At 45.8% G+C, this 7,811-nt stretch overlaps 1 pseudogene; it reads left to right on the forward strand.

The window, feature by feature from the left end:
* Positions 1 to 5,661: 5,661 nt before the first annotated feature.
* Positions 5,662 to 7,152, forward strand: LOC124688235 (annotated as a pseudogene).
* The last annotated feature ends 659 nt before the right edge of the window (positions 7,153 to 7,811 follow it).

The raw sequence follows: 7,811 nt of genomic DNA on the forward strand, positions 1-7,811 counted from the left end.
TAAAAAGACCCAAACCTAATGTGTCATCAACCTTCAAGAACTCCAGGAAACTCCACTCTCGAAATGTTACTTGATAGGTAGACACAACCCACAATTAGTGTCATTTTCTCTTTGTGGCTCACATCCGGGGTGCAATCCAACATAACCAAGAAATACTACACATCCTTGATGATCTTTAAGCTAACCTATTCATGGCATCAGCGGTGAGTGAAATCAACTCATTCTGAATATTGTGGCCAAGATAATGATGCTGAATTCCATTATTTTGAATGTGCCTAATATGTTCTTGCATCACATGATAAAATTCAACAATCATTTCAACTGTGCCTAGAAAATTACCATTATTATCATGATACAACTTTTCATTTGATCCTCCAAAGGCCAAATTATGTTTTGTAAGAAATTGTAGTGCATAAACTATTCTTTGAAATACATGTCTCCAACGTTCTTTTTCCTTTGCAATCTTCCATTGCATATCATCATCAAATGTTCGATTTTTTTCTCAACCTCAACCTTAGTTCATGATGTGTATTCATGTTTGTAAAATGTTGAATGTCTCTCTCATGTTCTTTGAGTCTCGAACTAAGGCACTTCCAATCCCTCAACCCATCAGATGCTAGCAAAGAGTACTTGCTCTTATTTGATTTGAAAAACTTGCGGCAAAAACAATAAATTTTATCCAACTCTTTGGAGTAAACCAACAACTTTCTACCAACAAACTCTTTTTAAACTAACTTATTGCAGTAGTAAGCATCCGAAAAATGTCTATCACTAGCTCGGGAACTCCAGACCCAATTCTCTAATAGGCCCCTTTTCAATTTAAATATCCCTTTTGCAATTGTCAAGATTATCCCATATTCCGGGATCATAGATGGATAAAAGAAATCACCGTATTCCACATGCAAGTTTTCTTTCCCCGTACTGCCCTCATTAACATTACCATCAAGATTTGCAATTACATTCAAGAAATATAGTTAGATACTTATTTACACTTGCAAAATCTGATGCTAGTTAGTTACTTACCGTTATTCCTAGGATTGTTCATTGGCCTTAAGATCTGCATCTATATTATCCCCATCATCTTGTCCCAGGTCAGATATTGTCCTTTGATTAGTGCTGTTGACATCAAAACTACTCTTAGTTGAAAAATAATTATTTAAAACACTTCTTTGTGATTCAATAAAAGTATTCTCTAGCTTTCTTTTTTTATTTTTCACGGCACCCCGCAGCTATTTTGGCATTGTAACACTAGCACCTATAATAGCGAAGGAATTTACGTAGAACCCTAATAAAGAATTAAATCATGGATTGGATGTTGAATTAGATGAGGCTTAATCATGGACTTATAGAGTGGCAGGGCGGTAGACTGCCGATCGGTCAGCAGGTGACTGGGCGAGGCAATGAGCTTCCAGGCGTAGGAGTACAGACAGACGAACCGTTGTTTGCCAATCCAGATTGCCATGAGTAAATCGAACGTCTAGTTTTTTTAAGGGAAATCGACCGCTTAGACTAATAATAGTGGGACTAACATAGGTAGTAACATAACACACCCCAAGACATTTTGGTGACATGACATGATAATAAATGAAGAAAGAGAGTGGAATGGTACTCCCTCCGACCCAAGCCTTTCTCAGCGCGGTTATTAAGGAAGGGTTAGGGGTAGGAAAATGTATCGGCACTTTCCTGTTTTACCCCTGCATGCACGGAAGGAAGAAACGAGGGAGACTTCCTGTTCTCGTGTGTAGCTGGGTCTAAGGGGCAGTTTCCTCTTTTACCGCTGGAGGCAGTTTCCTCTTTTATTGCACGAACCAGCGTTCAAGATGGAAAGGATTGAGAGGCAGCGAATTAAATTAGCGCAGAAGATAAAGAACAAAGCTTCCGCGCATAGAAATAACTACTTCTCGTTTTGAGGATGACGTGGTATGAGAAGCAGGGTAGAAACGGAAACATAGCGATTGCCCATGTTCCACGCCTTAACCCTTGAGGAAAAAACGGAAAAAAAATTACTCCCTAAGCCCTGGGTTCGAGGGAGTAACTAGCTATGTTACCATAACATCACACTTCTCAAGACAAGATGAGTCTACAACATAATAAATATAAGTTTGCATGACATTACACATATGTTACTCTCCACTACGAAGGTAGTAACATAGATTAGTAACATGTGCATGTTACTACTCTATCTTACTCCCCACTATGACTAGTTTTAGTCATGGCCTCGTGTGGGAGACTCCCGAGATCAGCGTTGCGTACTTGTTGCGTTCTTTTTTATGGGTCTCTTCACATGTATTATCTTCAGCAGCCCAATCCATGCATAGTTTGAGTTCTATTATGAGTCCCTTTATTTTTTTGTCAGAAAAATAATTGTGACTAAAATTTTGAGTCACCGAGAAAGGGGTTAACGCGAATGTGCCCGCTAATTCGACTTCTTTTTTCGATCAAGGAGCATAGCTCTAGCCTCTGCATCCAAAGGATGCACACATCTTTCTTCTTTATTAAATTATTCGCAATGCCTTACAAAGGAATACAAAGATCAACTCGAAGCCACCTTCCTTGCAACAACTCTCTATACCTATGATGAAGGGGGGGACCATGAACAAGGCCATACTCTCTAATGGTACACCAACACACATCATCCAAGAAGCAAAACCTTGAGGGTGCGCCATTGCCCACTACACAGAGTTCGCCACCGCCATCTATCTCGACTCCAAGCGAGATCAACGCATTGACCATGCCAGACCCGCCGTAGATGTCACCATAACACCAAACAGCTCCACCATCCTGCACGCGTCCAACAATCCTCGCCAGTCTTCAATACCCCGCAGCTCCACGCCGTTGAGAAACATCGACGACAACGTGGTAGATGAACACCACTCCACCAAAAACCACCTCCATCTAGCCACTACTCCAAAAACGATGCCTCATGAGGTAACACGACGCAGGGTGCGCCATCATCGTCCGATCCTGGCTGGATCTAGGGTTTCCCCCGGAGCAGCACGAGTGAGTACCCGCGGACTGCGACGACGATGCCTTCAAGAAGGAAGCGACGCTTAACGTCGCCATCGCCCGCCAATCATGGCACGGTTTTCACCGACAGCTGCAAGTCCCCTACTCGGCGAGAGCGAATGGAGAGGCCAGCAAAGATGATGCCTTCGCAACGGAACGACGCCAATAGCCGCCGCCATCATCCGCCAAGAACGAAGTCAAGGCTCGGTGTTCACCGGTGGCCCCTTCGCCGCTAACTCGTCGTCGAATAGATCTTCATCACCGGGGTAGAGGGATCTCGTGATCCGCCACCCCAGTAACCAGCCGACCTCCTCCGGTGAAGAAGAAGGCCGCCTCCACCTTCGAACCCGAGGCTGCTGCCCCGGGCGTCCTCGTACCGCGGGAGAATCTGAAGGTCACCCCCTCGCACCGGCGAGAAGTGGAGGGGATGGCGCTCCATCCCACCACCAGCCGCCACCAGTGTGCTGCCGCCGGGAGGCTGCAGCACATAGGCCATTGTCGCCCCTCCATCCTCCGACCGCCGCCGCCCCGCCATCACACGGGAGGCCGGAAGTCCACCGCCGCCGCCCCACCATCATGGGAGGCAGGAAGCTATATGACCATCGGTCGTGTTCGCTGCGGAGTTCTTCTGCACATATATGTCTCACCTGACTCCTTTTTTTTGCGAGTTCTTTCGTGTACGTGACTATTACCTTCGGAGGCAACCCCTTAGCGCAAGCAAAGCCAAGGGGAAAATTCTTAATCCTGATAGGAACTCGGCAGTTTCGGATGAATGTCGCGTTGTCTTTGTTCAGGAATCGGGTCAATTATATTTCCCCGGGGCACTGCCTCGCAAAAATCATTCCACGATCATTGCTTCCGTCGTCTATGGACATATAATAGCAAAACTAGCTAGGTTTTGGGTTCTATTAGTTTGGCTCCACGTACGTACTCGATTGAGACTTTCACAGTACGCATGTAGTAAGTACTGGTACTATAAGTTTATATAGTCCCTTCGGGGACATCTGATCTGATAAGTTTATATAGTATGCGTGTGGTCATGACTCATGATCGATCGAGTGGACAGCTCGCTGAATAATCAAATTATTGAGTCGTATCTCGTATGAGAGTTAAGAAAACACCGTTTAATATGGTTGAATTAGTGGCAATCGAGTTGAGATTATTAATTACAGTCAATGATTTGGTTAGGTAACGCATAATATAACGTGTTGCGTACTAATGAACTAGTTGCGGCTACTGCATCCATCCATTGACTAACGACCGATTTATGCATGTTCGTGGGCTCGTGTATACAGAAAAAAAAAAGAACAGATAATACTTGCACGGTTTTACTAGTTCTTAATTGACTACGATTTTCTTTAGTCTCACTTGATTTCTGACAAGTGCAAACTTCGGTTTAAAAAAGTGCAACTGTGTAAGGAAGTGCATGCTACATTTTCACTAAATTGAAGTAACACTTATTCGAAGAGGTTTGAAACCATAGGAATCGCCTAAGCTGTAGGCATGTCCAAGTTTCCCAACGAAAACAGAGGGGGATTTTGAGCAACAACAGAAGCATAAGGTACATGTTTACACGGAACATATTGGCGACAAAGATTATAAGAGTTAAGTAGAAGTAGTGTTCACTACTGGGGTGCTTCAGGTCTATCTTTTTTATAATAATTTTGAATTTATATGCTTTCATAATCAAGTCACTTTTAAAATAATTGTTGGCCATTGATCCACCCCATATTTCTTTGGTCTTTTCTGTAGTGTCTCTTACAATATGTATGATAAACTAATAAGAAGTGGATATACAACCTAACCATGTAGATTCAAGTTTTCTGTACATCAAAATTTAGACAAATTTTTGATACAGAATATCTTTTTTGGGAAGGAGAGGGTATCACTTAAACATGTATGTCGCGGAGTGAGTTAAATATACAATAGCCATGTTGAATAGTAGATGTTAAGGGCCACATAAATTCGTATAACATGAATTACTGAGCCTCTTGACTTTCTTTGCAGCAAAACAGACGTATTTTGAAGTACTAGCAGCCATTAGGTAGTTGGGTAAACTGTTGAAAGGGAGAGGAGTCATGGTCATGGTCTTGTAATATATGCATGTGTTGCGCCATTTAGAAAGTGGAATTTGTTCAAAAGTAAATTAGAAAGTGGAATCGGTCATGAGAAGCCACAAAACTGCAAGTGACCAGCGTACCTATCCACTGAATTATATAAGAAAAAAAGGAGCTCCATGGCATGAGATCATTGGCAAGGTTTCAAAAGTTCAAAACAGAAGAGATGATGCACGGTTCTCGTTGCCATTTACTCGTTCAACGGATTGATCGCTTCATGGTCAAGACACACGGAGGCCAGGCCATAACGGATTTCATACCTCGTGCGTGCTGTTATACATCGTATATTGTGTATAAATAGGCAGGAGAGGCTGGGGCTTTGCTCGGACGACTCACAGGTAGATTGCCCCGCTACCATTCCAAGCACATATTCCCGGGCGTGGGCATCTACATCCAACTGCCTACCTTGCATTCCAATTCATCTCCTAGCAGCAAACCCACAATAGTGGAGTAGCTAGCTCGGCCGGAAAAGCTATAGCGTACGAGCAAATCCGATCCGAAACCTGTTGTAAACAGGCATAGGTATAGCCACAGAGCCATGGTGGGGGCAAGGGTGGCCAATGGCAAGGCTCTGATGCTACTGGTGGCGGCAGTGCTCATTGTCTGCGGCGGCGCTCTGCCGGCGGCAGTGGCGAACAGGCACGCGCGCGAGGAGGTGCACCTGGTGCCGGCGGTGTACGTGTTCGGCGACTCGACGGTGGACGTCGGGAACAACCAGTACCTGCCGGGGAACGGCCCGCTGCAGCTCCCCTACGGCATCGACTTCCCGCAGTCGAGGGCCACCGGGAGGTTCAGCAACGGTTACAACGTCGCCGACTCCATCTGTACGTCCGTTCGTCGTCCTCTAGTTTCCATTTTTTTCACATGAAACTGGCTGACGCAAAGTACGCAACGGTGCAAACTGAAATAATGCAGCGAGGATATTGGGTTTCAAGAGGAGCCCGCCGGCGTACCTGTCGCTTACGCCGCAGACGAGCCGCCAGATCTTCAGAGGCTTCCGTGGAGCCAACTACGCTTCCGGCGGCTCCGGCATTCTCGACACCACCGTGAGTAGAATATATAATGCTTTCACTTTTGGCCCGTCTTTGATTTGTCCCGGTTCTTGTTACTGATTTGTTTCTCATGTTTGCGTGGATCGATCCATCAGGGTAACACCCTGACATTGACCAAGCAGGTGGAGCTCTTCGCGGCCACCAAGTCAAAGATGACCCAGTACGCCGGCGACAAGGGATCCGTGGCCATCGACGCGCTGATGTCCAAGTCCCTCTTCCTCATCAGCGACGGCGGCAACGACATGTTCGCCTTCATCCAGCAGAACCGGACGGCGGCCGAGGTGCCGTCCTTCTACGCCGACCTCCTCTCCAACTATACGAAACACGTCCAGACGCTCTACACCCTCGGCGCCCGCCGCTTCGGGATCGTCGACGTGCCGCCGATCGGCTGCGTGCCGGCGGTGCGCGCCAAGTCCCCGACCGGCGAGACCGCGTGCGTCCCCGCCGCCAACGCCCTCGCCAAGGGGTTCAACGACGCGCTGGCGCAGGCGATGGCGAAGCTCGCCGCCGCGCTGCCTGGGATGAAGTACTCTGTGGGGAGCTCTTACAACCTGGTGACCTTCTTCACGGCGCACCCGGAGGCCGCCGGGTTCAGGGACGTGACCAGCGCGTGCTGCGGCGGCGGGAGGCTCGGCGTGCAGACCGGGTGCGTGCCCAACGCCACCTACTGCGGCAACCGCAATGACCACCTGTTCTGGGACGGGGTGCACGGCACCCAGGCAACCTCCAACAAGGGCGCCAAGGCCATCTTCTCCGCGCCGGTGAAGATGGGCTTCGCCGCGCCGATCAACTTCAAGCAGCTCATTTCTTCTTGATGATGAAGAACGTGCAGCCTTGATCGATTCATAAGCTGTTAATTTAATCATGATTCTTTTTGTAGATCGATATGGAGAGATGCAATAGAATCATAGAGAGGGAACAGCCTTTTGTATACGAATTAATTCGAAATTCTAATAAAAAGGTCAATGGTCCGTACATTTAATCTTGAATAAAAAAATGTGGCCTGCAAGAACTTTGGTGCGCCTTTCAAAATCTTCTATAGATCGACAAAGAAACAATAGAATCATGGAAAGGGTGCCATTGTGCTTGCAAATTAAGTTGACATCTAAACTACTTCCTCCATCCATAAATAAGTGCACTTTTAACTTTTGGCTAAATTAAACTTATTTATTTTTAACTAACTTTACGGGGAAATGTAGCAATATTCATGACACTGTCAGATTTACGGTGAATAGTGCAAATTTCAAAACTGTAAAATCTGTCAGATGTTGTCATTTTTGTGCAGTCTACAATACATAGAATTTCACATTCAGATTTTGCACGTTTGTAGATTTTATTTTTGTCTAAATCTGGGATTTTGTTTCAGATTTTTTTGAAGCTTAAAACTGTGATTTCCGAATTTTTGAAAATAAAAGACTACATGTAGCTCGGCCTCCGTTTACAGTTTTCCATATAGCCCCGGAAATTCAAACTCGATATAATTTACAAAATAGACTTGCTGATCTTCCATCGCACGACACGTGTCTACCTCGGTCAAACCTGCTTATCCCTATCCACTTGTATAGTTCTGTAGCCAAACAATAACACCAATCAGGTCGTGCTGCCAGGGAGTTTGAATTTTTAAAAAGAGGGCATG

Source organism: Lolium rigidum, chromosome 2, assembly GCF_022539505.1.
Source record: "Lolium rigidum isolate FL_2022 chromosome 2, APGP_CSIRO_Lrig_0.1, whole genome shotgun sequence".
Classification (NCBI taxonomy): domain Eukaryota; kingdom Viridiplantae; phylum Streptophyta; class Magnoliopsida; order Poales; family Poaceae; genus Lolium; species Lolium rigidum.